The sequence below is a fragment of the Corvus kubaryi genome, unplaced genomic scaffold, assembly GCF_017639235.1.
Source record: "Corvus kubaryi isolate FWS band 111438036 unplaced genomic scaffold, C.kubaryi_AGA036_p1.0 129, whole genome shotgun sequence".
Lineage (NCBI taxonomy): Eukaryota > Metazoa > Chordata > Aves > Passeriformes > Corvidae > Corvus > Corvus kubaryi.
The window spans coordinates 1510121-1528161 of record NW_024580664.1 but is presented as its reverse complement, the minus strand read 5'-3'; the positions used below and the strand labels follow the sequence as shown (position 1 = coordinate 1528161).

The 18041-nt window shown below is 40.7% G+C and overlaps 1 protein-coding gene across 2 annotated transcripts in view; it reads left to right on the top strand.

The window, feature by feature from the left end:
* The first annotated feature begins 12416 nt into the window (after positions 1-12416).
* CDK17 (cyclin dependent kinase 17) overlaps positions 12417-18041 on the top strand; it is a 90091-nt gene continuing 84466 nt past the window's right edge. For both annotated transcript variants that reach the window (XM_042026131.1, XM_042026122.1), the window contains exon 1: positions 12417-12751. The gene's annotated coding sequence lies outside the window, so the exon portion shown is untranslated. The remainder of the gene's footprint in view (positions 12752-18041) is intronic.

Genomic DNA, 18041 nt, shown 5'->3' with positions numbered 1-18041 from the left:
TGAGTAAGCTGTAAGAGGTCCCAGTGTGTTTTGGAAGGCTTGAAGATGTTGCTGTTTGAAGTGTTACAGGATGAATTTTCAGGTTCACCCTGTTGGAGCCTGAATTATTTGATAATGCCTACACTACACTTCTCTTACAGCTTAGGGATATCTCTGTATTTTATTAACTTTCTCAGTAATACATTTGTTATCCAGCTTTGGGCTGGTGACTGCATTTTGTGTTAATTTTTTATTTAATTTTTCTTTTCTATTTTTTTTCAAATGTTGCCTTCTAATGTGAGGTGGTTACTGCACTTTAATAACTGAAATTACTGTAGCATTTTGGAAGTAAACACTTGATCAGTAGTTAGGCTGAATCCAACTCCTTTTAAAAGGCCAGTTACCCAATGACATGTCACCTGTGGAGTTAAAGAATATCAACAGTAGCCTGAAGCTATTCAACACTGTACTATTCAGTGAGTAGATAAATTTGTTAGACTTCAATACTAATAGTTCCTCAGGCATCATTACTATATATAAATTTATTCCTTGGGGTTTTTTCTGTTCTATGCATTTCTGTAGCACCTCTATTACAATAATTAAGTACATCTCCGTCATTTGCTTTGACTGCTATTTTCAAGAGGTAATACCTCAAAAGTAGACACAATTACATTACTGAATAATGCAAACAACAAGAGACATTTATAGAGAGGAAAAAGAAAATACAAGCTAATGGCTAGCTCAACCTTCATTAAATACAAAATGTAACAATTATGGTAAGGTTTCCAAATTCCTTAAGTGTCCTATATTGCCTAAGGCCTTTTTTCTCAACCCTAGAGCTGTGCAGCCCCTGCATTTAATATGCACAATAACTTTTCAGAGGAAAGGAGATTTTTGCATTTGCAGGTGCATATGCATTAAGTAAAACAGTCCCTAGCAAGTGGTGAGTAAAGTTCTCCAGATCATTTCTTCCTCAGTAGGACCTGCAAAAGTTAGAAACACACTGATTTCTGAATGCCCTCGTAAAAGTCACTGTGATGTCAGAATTTTATTTTATCTCAACTCAGTCTATCCTGCTCAGCACCTCAGGCATCTTCTCTTTAGTAGTTATTTGACATCCATCATTAGTACACACTATCAGGATGTCCTAGTGCAAAGCACTAAAAGGCATCATGGTGAATGATTGTATCACTCCAGAAGATATTATCTGTCTTTTAAAAAACTCTTCACTGCACCTGCCACATGAGTATGTCTTAACAGGATAAACTAAAGGAAAAAAATACCTTAATTTTAGTTCTCTAGTTTCTGAGAAACAGGAAATACAAAAGGAAATTAGAACACCCAGCACTCTTGGTAATAATTATCATAGACATTTGAAAAACAGTCACACAGAAAAGAATATGTGCAGAGTCAGAGACTGCATTGACCTCCCACACTGCCAAGTTCTTTAGAATTGCTGAAATTATAAACAAAGTAAAAGCTCTTCTTTCCCAAACAGCCGCCTCGATGTCACTTGTTTCCACATTCCGGCTTCTGTCGCTGCAGCCCACACTTCCTCTGTTGCTAAGTGCTTTAGGCTTCTGCAATATGTTCCAGCAGCTCCCTGTTTCTCTCATATCTCCAAACGTGCTATCATCTGAGAGCAGAATATCTAGGTTTATCTGACATGGCAAGAAAAAAAGATTAAACTGTACAAATTACAGATCCTTAAAGAGCACTAAAATTTTCCATATGAAAAAATGTCTTTGTAATCTTGCATGTCGTTTCATAACATTTTGTTAGAACATGTTTTCAATTCACAGTAGGATATGTGAGGGATGAGGGCACGTTATGGCTCCTGGGAGCAGCTGTAACTAAATCTTGACTGTAAGTGACAATAGCAGCACAGAGCACCGGGTACTTGCAGACGCTTACATCAGTGCTGCCACTGAGCTATGCAAATAAAGAAGCCCATAAATAAATGGAAATCATAGGGAAAGTGGGGAAAAAAAGACAATACAACAGTTAAGAGTTTATATAATTTTGTAATGATATTGGTAAATATAGACTGTTGCAATTTTTCATCATTCTGACTCAAACACTGTTTGGTTTCTTTTACCCTAATAGCAGGCACACAGTAGCTTCCATTAAGGAGAGAATGTTATTGTCACAGTTATTCACCCAGCTATGTCCACCTTTTTTTGTCTTGGTGAGTAGGCATCTTACTGAGTGCAGTTTTCAGCCTGTGTGCCTTTACCCACCCTGGGGTACAATTCCACAGCTCTCCCTGTATCCTTGGCTACAGTACCAGCATACCTACTATTGTGATTGCTGGCAGATTTTGCTGTATCTTTCATTCAAGTTAGGATGAGCAACATTAGCTCTTTAATAGTGATTAAAGAGCTGCCTTTAGTGATTAAAGAGCTAACATATGTAATTAAACTGTGTGGGCATCCCCCTTATGAGATACAAGAAGCATTCTAGGTACATTTTTAGGTTAGATTCGGCATTTCCCAAAGCCAGCTCAAGGTACAGAAAAGTAAGCAGTATTTTCAGGAGAAAGTAATTCAGCACATAAGGACTGGATTGGTAGAATGAAATAGTTGATACTAAGGCACCTCATTTTTCCATGATATATGTTTTGGGGGTTTATTCTGGATTATATTTAGCCTGGTCATTGGAGCCAAACACCTCCGCTACACATGTTTCAAAGCTTTCTGAGATGAAGTGTTAGGTATGTACTAGAGGACCTTGTGATGATGCAGCTCACACACTATTTTGGAACCTCTTGTCCCCATTAGCACTAGAGTGCATGTGGAGCAGATTTGAAGCAGAGCTTCTGTTTTCATTTCCTCCTGAAGGAATTCAGTTTGTATGCACCAAAACCGCTTTGAGAACTGAAACACCACATGGTTAGTGGAGACAATGACAAGATTTTCCTTCAAACCACACTGTTGCTTTGAAACTAATTGCTAATGTAGACACAGCCTTTTTTGACAGTTGATGAGGGAGCAATCTGCAGGTTCTGCTAGGGCCTAGGAGACCAGATCAGCTGCTTTAGGCTGAATCTCTTCCCTCCATATAGACCACCTTTCAATATCACTGCAGGCCTTCCTGCTCTTCTATCAGTGCTCTGTGTTATTCCTCTTCCCACATCCATTCTCATTCCGGAAAAGGTCCCTGGCCTGCCCCAATTACCACCCACATGGAAGGTACAGGAAGTGACCTGTGGCTGTAGAAATGATGCAGGCTGCAGAGTGAGGACAGACAGCTGCCTGAAACATGAGCATGGAGATGCCATAACCAAAGAGAAGTGAGATAAGTGTATCTCTAGGGTTAGGTGGGCATACATAGGTTGGTAGAGAGGGGTGTCAAAGCCCACATGACTTCCAAAGATCTGCTGTGTGGAAGCTGACAGCTGTTCAGAAAGCCTCACAGACATCGACTTGGACACAATCACTATATATCCTTGAGAACTTGATTTGTACCTGTGAGAAGCCTAGTATCAACAAGAAGCAAGAAACCATAAACAACTGATGAAGAATGCACAGCTGTTTCAGGGAGGCTGTTGCTTGCTTAGATTTGTTTTTTAATGGGTGTTAGCTGCAAGTAACCAGTAGTTTTGTGGGGTGTTAATGTAGAAGCCAATAGAGACATAGCACAAGTGTCTAACCACTGTACAAAAGAGGCTTTATAGAAATAAAGCATGCATTTGCATTTGCCACTGCCTGGAGTTGTCAGTGTATATAGGTGTCATGACCCGTCTCAACAGCGACACGGCTGCTTTTTTTTTTTACACCTCAGGCTCCTAAAACATCACTGGCAGTTCACAGTACCCTGACACTTCCCTGAAACAAAAAACATCCCCCCCTCCCAGTGTCCCCATTTCTTATTCTGAAATAGCTCACTTGGTCCTGCTGCAAAATTAGATTAACCACACAAATACAAAATTTCTAAAACCATGTTTCAGCAAGATGCTTTCCCTCTGCCTCATTCTCCCCACACAGAGGGTAAGAGAAATTCTTGTTAAATCTCTCTGGTTTCTCTGGGTTCCTGGACCTCTTTTTTGCCTCCAGACATGTTCTTTTAATAACTGTGTGCTGAGACAAGAGATATCTTGCCTCTGCCTTCATTCCCTCAGTTAGTCTATGCCTGAAACCAAAGCTGATAACTACTCTTTTCCTTAATCAAAACCCGGGATGGGATGTTCTGTTGCTTGACATCTTAAAAGCTTCTTGTGGAGGGCTGGGCTCAGGACACACTCCACTCTACCCTAGTGTTAAATGGCTGGGTTTATTTTGAAGCAGAGAAGAATACCAGTCAAGGCAGGCAATATGCAGCAAATAGCAACTACAAAGCAGTGTAAGAATCAGCTGAAAAGCATGCTCCATCCCCTTCTACCCAGACAAATAAATGGCACAGCCCCCAACAACCAAGTAAGGAGGGGGACACACAGCCCCTGCATCACTCTACTTCCTGCTTCTTTTCCCCTGAAGCACTGCTTAAACTAAGTAGATTTTACAACGTAGTCATATGCTCAACTTGCTAATGATCAGCTCAGTGTAAATATCAACACATTACTGCAGAGAAGCTCAAATGTCATCGTAACCGCTCCCTTGGATCACTTCAGCTTGGTGAGGGACAGAGAGAACAAAGGTGCCAGAAGACAAACAGGTACCCTACAGCAAGCATAGAAGAGTAGAAAGGAGAGAGGCAAAACAATGAGAGAGCTGGTAAAGCCAGGGTCACCTGGAGTGTAGAAAAGTAGTTCCCTACAGAGCAGCTGCAGATCCACACAAGGTGATACCAGCAACACAGTTTTCAAGATTTTTCCATGTAGAAAGACCTGAGATAGAAAAAAAATACAGGAGCAGTAGTAAAAAGTTTTGAATTCAGCTGACAAGGGCCAAAGGCAAGAAGTGTTCACATAGTTCATCAACTGGCATCCAATTAAAACAAACCAAAAAGTAAACCCCCAGCTGTAAGGGACAGCCATTTGACATCTTTGCTGATATGCTCCTATGAAGGGCAACGAATAAGGGGCAGAAGCGACCTGTATCTCATGCGTAAGGAGATTAATGTAGGAAGCACTGAGATGTTGTATTGCAGTGCTGTGCTTGCTACAATTGCAGAAAGAAAACTCTCACCTTTCCTTGTAACAACTACAAATGTCTCTTTAAGGGCAGTATACACAGATGCAGTGTATTCCCTGAACTCTATTCTTGTTATGTTACTAAGATACAACTGTCTCTACAGAGAGCTTATTGGTGGGCAAAATAAACTGTTTTGATGAATTATAAAAAAAGCTAAATTAATTTTTCAAAATAAAATATTGCATGAGAAGGCTAATGATATGAAATCACACCAATATAGAATTCCAAGTACATAGTTACTGCCTCTTTTTTTTTTTTTAATTTCTAGTAGAGATTCATCCTAGGTTTTGTATGGTCTATAAACTGATACAAATTTCTATCTGTAAACACTTAACTAACTCTAAAGCCATGCATGTAGTGGCTACAAAAGCTCCAACTGAATTTTTGTTTGTTTTTAAAAGGTAAGTATAATTGTGCAGCAATTTACTGTGGAGTATAAGTATCTGCATGACCAGGAATATGCCATGTTGTGAAGTGAATAAAAGAGCTTTGAAATGTAGAATGGTAAAGCAAAGAAGGAGAGAACAAATAAGTATGTTAAATAAAGCTCACCATTTAATTTTAACATGCTTCTGTGTAACAGCTAGACTCTACAGATGACAACTAATAGATATGTGGGGGATTGTGGCATTCCTGCTTCTTTTCTGTTTATAGCTCTAATTATTTTATACTGTGCTGAAACAGATCTTGAAAAATGCTGTGCTTGACTTAGAGAATAGTTTAGTTCATCAATCGGCGATTAGGCAAAGCAAGCAGCTACACAAAAAGTAATTGGTGAGGAACTCCACACTTAAATCAATTTGAATTTGAGTGACTTCTTTTTTTTTATCTTTACATCTGTAGAAATTATTAATCTCATTTGAAGATACACTTTGATATTTTCAGTGTCAGAAATGTTCTGTAGGTTACGTATCAGTTTAATCAATTGTCTTATTCAACATTAAATGCACATGTAGCTATGTAAAATTTCTCACTGGCACCTAAGAGGAAGCATTTCTTTCAATGAGCATATAGAAGCTGCCATCTATATTCTTCTGGTTTTATGCCACCCTTTTTTCTCTCTCACTTGGATGGAGAATTCCAAATCTAGCACCAACATATAAATATACACGACTGCCTAAAGCAGGAGGATTCATAGGACAGTAAGAATTAGTTAAGAAAAGTCTGACAGATCTGGCTGTGCCAATCTAAAAAATTATTACAGACCTCAGCATTTTGTCCCTCCCATGTGCCAGAGGGTAACGTCCCTAGGAGGTGCGTCAGAAGAAACTGTATGCATCTGACTCACCTGCCTCTATGTCCTGACTGGTGGTTAAAACTAATTGCCAATCTATACATGGAAATAGGTATGGTTCCATCTCCTCTCCCTCAGGGTGTAACAACTTTCTGCAGAAGGGTAGGGCAACTGGCTGGGGCAGTTAAAAAGCAACATCTTAATTCTACCTATCTCCCCAGCATAGTTAGTGTTGTCAAGATTATAAGACAGTAGAAGCCTTTGGCCTAGACTGACAGATAAAGGCCTATATCTACTTGCTTCCTAATTTCCTGCGTTCATTTTCCGTATCTTCTCTCTTGCATTCTCTTTCATCCATCCCAGCTCGCCTCCTGTCCCCTTCTCTATCTGTAGTGCTTGTTTTGCAAAGGCTATCTCCTACTGACATATCAAAAGCTACCATTATAAATTTCAAAGCAGTCAGCCTACCAGCTGCCAGTGCACAAAAAACTCCAAAATGCAGTTGATCTGAGCATGCACAGGGATCTCTAGAATACATAAGAAAGTCTCCACATGAACAATGTATCATATACCCTTGACCTGTGGCATACAGAACAATATTGTGCAGTACTCAGTTCTCAGTGAGGTAACCTGTTTCCCTCAGCCCACTTCATTCAGTCCCAGATTTCCTGTGTCTCATTTTATTTCCAGCATTCACTATGCACACTGGTTCCATTTTCATGTGCCTTTTCTCCTACTCTTCATATTCTCTACATCGGATTTTAGCTCTGGTCCCACTTCTTTTATTCCCATGTCTCTCTATACCTATCCAGCATTTAAAGAGAGAAATTTGAGAATGATCTGGTTTCATCTTCACTGGAACAGATACCGTCTTTGCTAGAACAAACTTAAGTTTTATGTAACAGGATTACAAGAAAGTAACCAGCTGTCATGACTGAAAGCAATTTCATTTAAGTCCTGAAAAACTCTGGAGAGAGCAACCATTACAATAAGGAAAAAACATGATGTTTGACACCTATAGTGTTGTAACTGCAGGAGTCTCTGTGTATTTTGTGCTTTAATTTCAAATCCACTAAGTAGTTTGAATTGGCAATGATACAAATGTTCTGAGACTCACTGATGCCATTTCTAATAAATTCAGTGAATAATGACTGCAAATTTCTATGAAGCAATTTACTTGCCATGAAGAAGAGGAGATGCTTGCTATACTGTCTGAGACACTGAACCTGCAGGAAAGAAACAGGGAAGAAAAGGAGCCTCTTCCCCTGCCATTTCAGATTTCTGTTTCATAAAGGCAGAAGTGTATCCCTGAATGGTACCTGAAAGGGACAAGCAGCAGAGATGTGCATATACAAGTGACCAGTTTTCATTACCTGCAGATCTCCACTGTTTTGCTCAAATTCTTTTCACCAGTTTTAGTCTCCAACACAAAATGCAAACAAAATATTAAAAAAAAAAATCTTTCTTTCACTAGGCTAGAGTTTTATAGTGATCTATCATCTAAGGCACAAACCTCATTTTTAGACAATCTACAGAAAATACCTCACCATTTCCTATCTGAGTATGGTAATTGCCCTAGTTGAAGTAGGCTTAATATCTTTTGTTTTGAAAAGCAGGATGTCCTGTCTTTCAGAGCAGTAGTAGAGAAATAAAGGAGTGTCTAGTGTTTGTTTGCAAACCCAGGCAGAACTGTACAAAGAGTCTGTCTCCATGCTATTAACTTCCTTCTGCAAGGACTAAGCTGACTCTTGCTGAAGTCAATGGAAAGACTTCATTTACATTAGCTGGAGGAATCTCCATCTGGAGAAAAAAAAATAGTCAAGAATAAACAAGCAATGAAACTAGATTTTCCACTAAAACAATGCTCCAGATCAAAAAATATACACAACTGGTAGACACTTTGTATGCTCAAATGCCACAAATGCCAGATATAAATAAAAGCATCAATTCTGATATTGTAAAGATACTGAAATTATTATCTACATGACTGATAAATATTCTTCAAAATTTGGAGATACAAGGTGTAAGGAAATGAGAAACAATATTTAAGTAGCATTGTGATAGGATATTGTGAAGTTACATACAGGAACTAAAAGGTTTAGCAATATATAGGAAGAAAACCATTACAATGATATGTCATGTATATGTCACGTCATATATTACAAATATTTAGATGCTAAAAAATGACAATATAGAGATAGGAACTAAGCACAGGTAATCTGCTTAGTCTTCTAGTAATTTCTGCAGCAGTTAATCAGTCTCCAAACACATAGCTACACAAATGAAAATCTCAAGCGTAGATATTGAACATCCCACTATTTGCACTTTGAGAACTCTTTCCTGCTTGCTAAAAGCAAGTTTTACAAGGACAAATAGTAACTCTCCCTGTTTCTATGTGAAATATTCACAACTAAAGCAAAGTCCAACTAAAACAATGACCAGCTACCAGTTACTGATATCATGGTAGAAATAGCTACAGCTCTTGTTAGCAGAAGTATATCACTTTTTGCTTCTTAAAAGGGTGACCTCCTTCGTGGTACTACTTCCTGCTTCCATTCATCAGAAAGGAAGGGGTTTGGTCTTCCAGTGAGGTAATAGAATTGTACTGTTTTTAGCCTAGAGGCCTTGTACTAAATCCAAGTTACCTGGAAAACACTTTATATGACTATCAGCTTGGTGTAAGAAAGCAATAAACTATCTTAATTTGATTATTTTAAATGGATTGGAGTTTTGTGTAGGTGGAAGACTATCATTACAGAAAGGAGCACTACACAGACTAATATATAAATAGCTCGTGCTGTGAGGAGAACAATAGCCCTGTTTCTTTTCTCAGAGCACAGATACAATTAGTTAGAGGATATTGCATTCTTCAGAAATTTTTGGCATTCAATAGAAAAAAAACAATTGCATTTCAAAACAGAATATTGTATTTGGAAATCATTTCCTCTTTTAATAACCTGCCAAGGCTTTCAGTCTTTCCCCTGCAAATGAACACATCCCTTGTAGTTTAGCACAATGCTTTCCCACACTGCCGATTGCGAGGTCGCTGACTCCTGATGCAGTGGCACAAAATCCTGAGCTTGGCTCTTGGCAGGAAAGTAACTGCTTTCCACATACATTGTGTTAAAAATGCATATGTTTCTGTAGGGTTTCCATCTACTGTTATGTGAACTCCACTGATTTAATTCCCAAACTTTTACTGTCACAGAATAACTACATACTTTTGTTGAAGAAATGTAGAAGCAAAGTCAATATGTTCATTTTCAAAGCAGGAAATCTCAGTCCCCTGACAGCACTGTATTCCTACTGCTGGATTTATATTCTAATGGCTGATGTAGATTTCATCAGATTGTCCAGTGGCAATAATTCATTCCGTGTAACCTGGGTGTATTCCATTCTCACTGGCTTAGAGAGAAGACCTATTGCACTCACCAGCCAATCCATCCTAAAGCTAGTTTAAAATATTAATAATCATGGTTAGCTAGATGGAAATATGATTGATTGTTACATAATCAACTAAATAATAAAACAAATCAATAGCTATAGTTACAAAACTAGACCCATGGGATAAATTAATCAAAACCAGTGCCTACATTTCAAACTTATGTCTGTCACTCTGTCTTCCTTCTGCACTTTTTGCCCAGATGTGAAAATCTTTGTCTGAGGTCATGAAGTAGTGGCAGATACAAAGGCCAAATGGATATCAAGTGTTATACTGTTACAAACTTTTCCCTCTTAACAACTCATTATTCTCCCCATTACAAGTGGAAAACCCTAAAATACTCTAATTACCCTGCAATCAGTGGTGACCCCTTATTTCTTGTGTGACTCATCCTATCTGCTCATTTTTTTAGTTTCTTCTTTTATTTGCCATTACTTTTCCTGTAATAACAGAAGTATCAACAGCAGACAAGAATATGTATCAAGTAAAACAAACATATTTTACTAATATTCTTAATATTTAAAAACACAGCTTCATAAACTTCCAACCCACCTTCTCTCTGTACTTCATATGTGAAACAGCATTTACTTCGATGTGCTGCAATAAATGGACGTGCTGCACTTGTTGCTATGCTGTCTCAAAAACTTGTTTTACAAACCATGCATATAATAAACTTGCACACTATCATTTATAATGTTACTACGAACCCAAAATAGCCTTCAAGTTGAATAAGATAAAACAAAACATCCATCACCTAGTTAGCATTCAGAGATCAGGAGAACTGGTAGGTCTAGCAAGAACTGGTAGGTCCTGAGCTTTAAAGGAGATCTGTAAAGGGTATCTTTGCATTACCAGAAAGTTCAAAGCTTGAGTGTCTGCTTTCTCTGTGTTATTAAAAATCCCACAAGTTTTGCAAATGTAAGGTAGCTATCCCACATCTTGAAAAGATGCAAAAATACTTTGGTAATCATGTTTTGTCTGTATAAACAAAAAGTTTGTTTCTGAGTCATAATTACTTATTTTTATGGTAAACTGATTTCACTAGAAGTCTACATCAGCATGAGTAAAGTGAATTTCTGTGCATTTAAGAAGTGGTTTCGTGCTTGCATTCCTTTTTTAGGCAAGAGCAAATGACTTCTGTTTACTGGGAAACATACTTGTCTGTTGGTTTTCTTGTGCTGTTGGAAGGGACAACAGAGCTGGAAGCAGGGGAATTTTCAGCTGGCACTGCTCCTGAGAAGGCAGCTCCCACTTGGCCCTACTGTGGAGAAGGCCTGGCTCAAATAAGCTGCACATGGAGTTCCTCAAGATCAAGGATTTGCTTCTGAAAATTAAAATATACTCTAGTCTCCTCCTAGACACAGCATAGTGCAGACCTGCCTGCAGAATGAAGGAGTTTTGGCCTCACTCAGCATCCACAGGAGTGTGGTGAAGCGAAGACCCGTAACGCTGGTCTGCATGAAGATGGGAAAAGGCCCCATGACATCAAATTTGAGATGACAAAGCAAGAGAGAAGGTAGGCAGCAAGGATCAGCAGATATCCAAAAGGAAAAAAACCCAAACAATTTTCCAAATTCTGGCCCAAGTGTACCTATGCCCTGATACTTTAAGTTCAAACCCATGTCCCTAAAATCACTCCAGATTTGGCCTTCCTGATAGATCTTATTCTTTGTGTGACGGAAATGTGAAAAAAGATAGTACAGAATAGGTGGCTCTCGAGACTACCTTTCACTTTATAGGTCTTGTTCAGTAACACACAAAGCCTAAGAAATTTAGGGCTGGAAAAGGCTGAGAAGTGAGGAAACACAGACTAGATCACTTTGAGCAGAAAAAGATTCTAAGCACACGAAGGCAGCGCGGTTGGCCCTGTCAGAGCAACCAGGAGGACAAGGGGGGATGGTACGGGGATCGTGAATGCAAGAGACAAAGAAAATACCACACGAATAAATACGGAAAACATGAGTTAGAAATTGATCTAAAGAGACATCCGGCTTCCCTTAACTTCGGCTACTGATGCGTCAGCCGTAGGAAGGGGGAGCAGGGGGATGCCTCAGAGATGAGCTAAATCGCCCTGCAAACCAAAGAGGAAACGCTGCCAAGGAACCGGAAAAAATGAAGCGAGCAAACGCCCCTTTTCCACCATGCCCTAAACGAAACCGCTCGGGGGGACCCCTCGGACGGCCAGCACCACGCAGGGCCTCGGAGCGTCTTCCCGGGAGCCTCTGCCGAGGACACCCACTTCCTCCCGCGGGAGGACGCGGCCGCGCAGAGCCGCTAAGGAGCAGCGAAACGGCAGCAGCGCCCCACTCGGCTCGGCGCGGCTGGGCTCCCCTCCAGCGGGGAGGGCGGCCCAGAAAAGCGCTGCTGCGGCAGCCCCGCTCCCCGCGCCGCCGCCCGGGGCATTCCCCGCGCTCCGCCCTGACCCCCCCCGTTCCTCGCGCAGCCGCCGGCTCAGCCGGGGCAGCCGCGGCCGCCAGGTGTCGCCGGCGCACGGGCGTCCCCGCGGCCCCTCCTGCGCCCGGAGCCGGCGGGGCTGGCTCAGTGGAGCGGGCGGAGGCGTCAGCCCGCAGCGGGGACGCGCAGCCCAGCCCGGCTCGCCTCGGCTCGCCCCATCCTCGCACACCCCCGCGGCCCGGCTCGGCTGACGCTCTCGGCACCGCCAGCGGCCGGCCGGGCGGCTCCCGAGCACGGCCTGCAGCCGCTCTCCGGTGGCGGGGAGCCGCGGCGAGGAGAAAGCTGCTGCTGCGGCGGCGGCGGTGGGGGGAGCAGCCATGTTGGAGCGGGGAATAAAGTGACTTTCCTCAGGGAGGGAGCGCGGCCGGCGGTCCGGCGAAGGCTCTCGGGCTGCGAGGGGAGGGGGGGGTTCGGCTCCCGGCGGCCGGATACCGCTCCTAGGCGGAGGAGAAAGGGAAGGAGAAGGGGCAACGGAACCGCCCCCGGACCCGCGAAGCTCCGGCGCTGCTGGTGAGTTGTGGCTGCTCATTGTCTCCCGGCCCGGGGGTGCGGGTCCGGCTCGCGGTGGGGTGTTGGCTCTCGGCCTGCGGTGCGTGGGACGTCGCGGGGGGTGAGGTGACAGCGCGGCCGCGGAGGAGGGGGGAAGTGATGGTGGTCGTGGGGGAGAGCCCCGCGAGGGGGCCGGGGGCTGCCCGGGGAGCCCCGGGCGCGGGGAGCACCGCTCCGCGCCCCCGGGTAGGAGCGGGCCGGGCTGCGGGGGATTTCCGCTGCCCGGTGGCGGCTGGGAGCGGCTCCGCGGCGGCTGGGGGGCAGCTCCCGGAGGCTGAGCCCTCTGCGAGCGGAGCCGAGCGAAGCCGGGCCAGAGGGGTGAGCCGGGGATGCAGCCCCTGAGCGCTGCCGGATTTTTTGGTGATCCTGCGTTCGTCACCGTCCTTTCCCCACCGCCTCCTCCTCTTCAAGCGAGGCAGCGTTCTCCTGACAGCTCTTCTCCTCGCAGCCTCCGCACGTATGACACATTCGCTCCTACTGCAGGTCTCCCCCCACACGCACACCCAAAATATGTAGGTTTAAGTGCTTGGCATTCGAGTTTTTCTGCTCTGAGCTTTTGAGTTCGAAGGTGACAGGATACGTGAACATTGTCTGACCCTGAACTTCTGTGAACTCCTCCCTCCCCTTTCTTGCTCAGATATGTAATGGCTTGAGACCGGTGAGAGCAAAATGGTTCTCTTGAAAGGACGGGGAAAACCAGGTGGAATCAGGTATCTTTAATATTTCTTGCAAATTTATTACGCCCCACCAGTGCCAATACCGTGTTCATAGGAGTGGATTAGCTGTTGTGTTAGAAGAATGCTGACCTTGATCCCCTTTGTCTCTCCTGCAACAATTTTGGTAGCTGGTTGTAGTTGTTTTAAACTCATTGCTGTCTTTGGCACTTTGCTAATGGTTGTTAACAGTGTTGTGGGCGTTATGAGCAAAGCGGGCCTGACTTATAATCCAAACTCAGAGATTTAAAAAGCATTCATTTCATCTTTAAATTTTTGTGAATAATTTCTATTCTTTTGTAGTTTAATAGAAGACCAGTAGCAACATTCTTGTAGGTATCACGGTATAGATATGAGAGCAAGCCTGGTTTGATGTTCTTCCATTACTTCTCTCCCCCCCCCCACTTCTTTTTTAATTGTATTAATTGAACTGGAAACTGTATCACCAAAGGTTAAATACAGGGAAGATGCAGGGCAGAAGAAACATTTATGAAAGTAGACTTAGTACCAGATTCAGATTTGTTTTTCTTACTAGAAATGGGAAAAAAAGGAAGTAGGTGATCTGGTATTTTATGTGCTTAAGATGTTAAAGAAATTGCCATATTGCATTGTTATAAGAATTCTCTGTATTCACACACAGCTCTTGTTATTTACATCTGCACTTCAGTAAGTGACATGAGAGAGGCTTATTTTGAATAATTAATGTAGAAGTAACTGATATGAAAACATAAAATCACATGTTTGAATACATGGTGAAATTTTTCCTTAAAAATTGTTGGTGCTTGAAAGAACAAACTGAATTTACTTTTCCAACATAGATAAGCCATTATAATGTTAACTTGGCATTAAAAGGGCCACTTAAATTGGAAAGATGAAAGCGTCTTTTGCTGGCATTATTTAAATACTGCTTTGACGATAATGAGTCTGACTTACAAAAACCTTTAGGAAGGATAACGCAATGAGGTTCATACCTTGTATTTGCATATTGTGCTGTGTAGCCCTGTGTTTACCCAGGATGTAGCTCTATGCAAATAATGAGGTGGGTTCTGCCTGCATCCATACTGAAGAGTTTGCAAATTAAAGCCCTTGTTGTCTGAAGCAAATTATAGTTTGAATGTGGGGAGTCATTTATTTTAAGCTTGGCTAAGAATGTAGTGTATTAATTAATCTTTTTAATATGTAAAATGCCACTAGCGTATAGTGAAATACTTAATTTATAATTGCAAATATAATTTAGATGAGAAACAGGTCACGGCTGTGTATTTCCCCTGAATGGCTCTGGCTTCAGTTTCTGCCTGACACTGCAGTGTGTAAATATGGAATAGCTTATGACAGGGATGTTAAGATGCTAAGTCTGCATGTGTTACTGTTATGATGTGGAGCTCTTACAGTAAAACTGTGCAGAATTTTTTGAATGGCCTAGTAACATACAAAACCTTCTAATTTCTTAAATGACTACATGCTGCTAGGAAAAAAAATAATGTTTTGCTCATCTTAATAAGCTTCTGTCCAGCAGTATATTTGAGTAATTGCACCTAAAAAGTGCAGTTGGGAAAGGCTTTGTTGACATCTGATTCAGTCAACAGTCTACATTAAAATCTTCCAGTGAGTTTTCTCTTGACCCTCTTTTCATTTAGTAGAAGCTGTTGATATTCCATGTACCAATCAGCTTCTATTTTTTGTCCAAGAAAGCTAATGAGCTGTATTTTAAAAAGTTGTATATAGTAGTTGTGTGTTTATTGAATGCATTATATGGTATAATGTGAAAATGGACAAGATCATGTCTAAAAATCAAGCTCAATAATGATAAAGTTTTTCTAGCGTAAACTCTCTAAATGTTGCTTACAGTTCTTAAGTTATGGGTATCTTAACTTGTTAGCTGGATGCTTTCTAATGGTTACTCTTTATTTCTGCAGCAAGCCTTGTATAGCTATTGAGGCAGCTGGACACCACCGTAATCAGTGGCAGCTCAGAGTTTTATATAATACACTACAAGTTTAGCATGTAAAAAGGCTGTTAAAATGCCGAATGTTTACTCAACAGTTATGGTTCACATCTAAAAAACAAACTAAACCACTCTATTGTTAGCAATCACTGCCTTATTCTGCAGTGCACATAATCATAGCAATGGCTTTTTCCTTCTGAGTGTAAGAAGTGGGATTTTTTTTTTTTTTTTTTTTGGTGCCTTTCCACATATGGATACAGCAACTTGGATGATAGAGGTAAAAGCATTTTATATTTACATCTTTTGATCACTAGACAATAATTTGGTTTTTAAAAGTAAGTCTAGGCCTAGGGGGCTTTTAAACTTTGAATATTCTCTATCTTGTTATTTATTCCTTTGGGATCCTAGTAATGGTTTTCAGGGCTTTCTCCAGAAATACACTCTAATGCTGTGGGATGGGGTTTTTTTCTGTTTATTTTGTGAAGAGTCGTGATGCGCTTTTGACAACTTTTATCTGAAGAATCAAAGTTAATGCTTGTTTGGACAAATGACTTTTTATAATTCTGTATTGAATACAGATTTATATATACTCATTCTTAACTAACTTGATGGATTGGCAATTCTTCCAGAGTTGTTGGTTTCCTGAACTTGTTTTAGCAGTGATGTCAACTCCAGAGTTTAGTAGAACTGGCTAATTAGAACATTTACAAACAGCAGTGTAAACCACTGGTAGTCACAAGGTATAAACAAGACTGGTACTTGAGCTGATTTGTCAACTTGGAGCAGAAGAACATTGGGAAAGAAAAAGAGTTCTTTAGTTCTGTGATCCCTTTATGTGGAAAACAATGACCATAATGGGTGCATAAATCAGGTAATTTGCATTGGATCAGCTTTTGATACATCTGTCCTTGGATAGTAAGGCTTTAGCCACATCCTTGGAAATCATTATACCCTATACCTGTATTATAAAATATAGTAGACAAATTGATACTGGAAATCGTTGTGACAGTGCTTTACTGGCATATTTGGGCTTTTGTGGTGTAGTGCTTGCTTTTAAAGGATTAGAAATTTCATTCACTAGGAAACATCAGTTTATCAGGGGTGCTGTGCATAAGCACGAATGTTGGAGAAAAAAGAAATGTGAATTGTCAATGCAGCACCAGAAGAAGCAGCTGTCGAGTTGTGTTTTAATTTTTCACATGGTAAGACAGAATTAGGCAAAATGACTTTAAGAAGACAGAAAAGTACCAACTTTATAACATTTTTAACTAAACACTTAAAGGCTTCTCTGAATTTCAGGACAATTTTCTGCTTGCTTATTTCAGTAATACCTTGAAAATGCTGTAAGCTGAAGGACAGTTTTATCTTATGTTTTGATTATGACCTTTTTGGTTTCCTTTTTTATTTATCTTCTCTGGAACAACTAGTTTTGCATATTTTATGATCATCAGGGCTGTGTTATTATACCAAAACAAAGAAATAACGCGTCTTTCAGTTGCACTCCTCCTAGCCACAGTTCTTGCCTATCTTTAATTTTAGGTTGAACTTCTTAGGTATTTTGCGTAAGTGAATGTTACTCTGTGCCCTCTAATCATATTGCATTTAATTATTTTCTATACCTCATAATTATACTCCTTTCTCTGACTGCTGTTGTTTTCAAAGGTTTGGTAGAGTTGCACGATGGTCTCTGATTTTTAACATCTGCATTTTGTCAGCTTTGCTAAGGATGATTGGATGCTTTCAATTTGTATTACAGTTGTCAGAATCATGACGTTCTCTTCTTTGCTTGGTGGATTAGAGCATTTTGCAGGCATGTAGCTGTACTGAGACAGTAATATCACAGTCAACTGTCATAACCTGTATAGTCTTTCAGAAGTGTCTTTTCCCAAGTATTTCTGACTTCCTGTTCTTATCTTACTGATCTGGAAGTATCTTTGTTCGGATGTTATTCAGGTATGTGCAAGGGGTCTTTATATAGCAGTCATTAAAGTTAAGATTTTGTGAGGTTTACAGTTAATTGGTGTTCACTGAAATAAATATCTTTGCAAAATATGGATTACTGAGAATTATCAAAGAATATTAGTCATCAGCAATACTGTTATCCTGTAATTGAGAGAAAGCTGTTTGGATTAAAAAGTTACAATGGTCTATAGCTTAGTTTGCAAAAATGTGAAGAAGCCAGTTTACAGAAATGTAAAGAAATAGACATTGAGATCAATTAATAAGGTTTATAAGAGAGGCTAAAGGCTGTGATGAGGAAAGCCCATGCTGTCACCAGCTATTAAAATTAGGTGTATTTTAGGATGAAATTGAATTCTAACAAAGCCATTAGCCAGTTAGAAAAGCTAACGAAAATGTTATCATTTGATGTTCTTAGAATAGGTGGATGTTCATGAAATAGTGTTGTATTCTTAAGTAAACCAGCCGATAGTCATATGTGGTTCTCTGAGGCATTTCCTAAGGGAACCTGAAGGTGTTAAACAGCTGTCACTGAAGTTGTGTGGTAGGAATTGTACAAGGGCACTTTCTGGAGTGGAAATGCTGGTCGTATATCTTGGTATGTCTCAGAACACTGAGAAATTATGTAATTTCA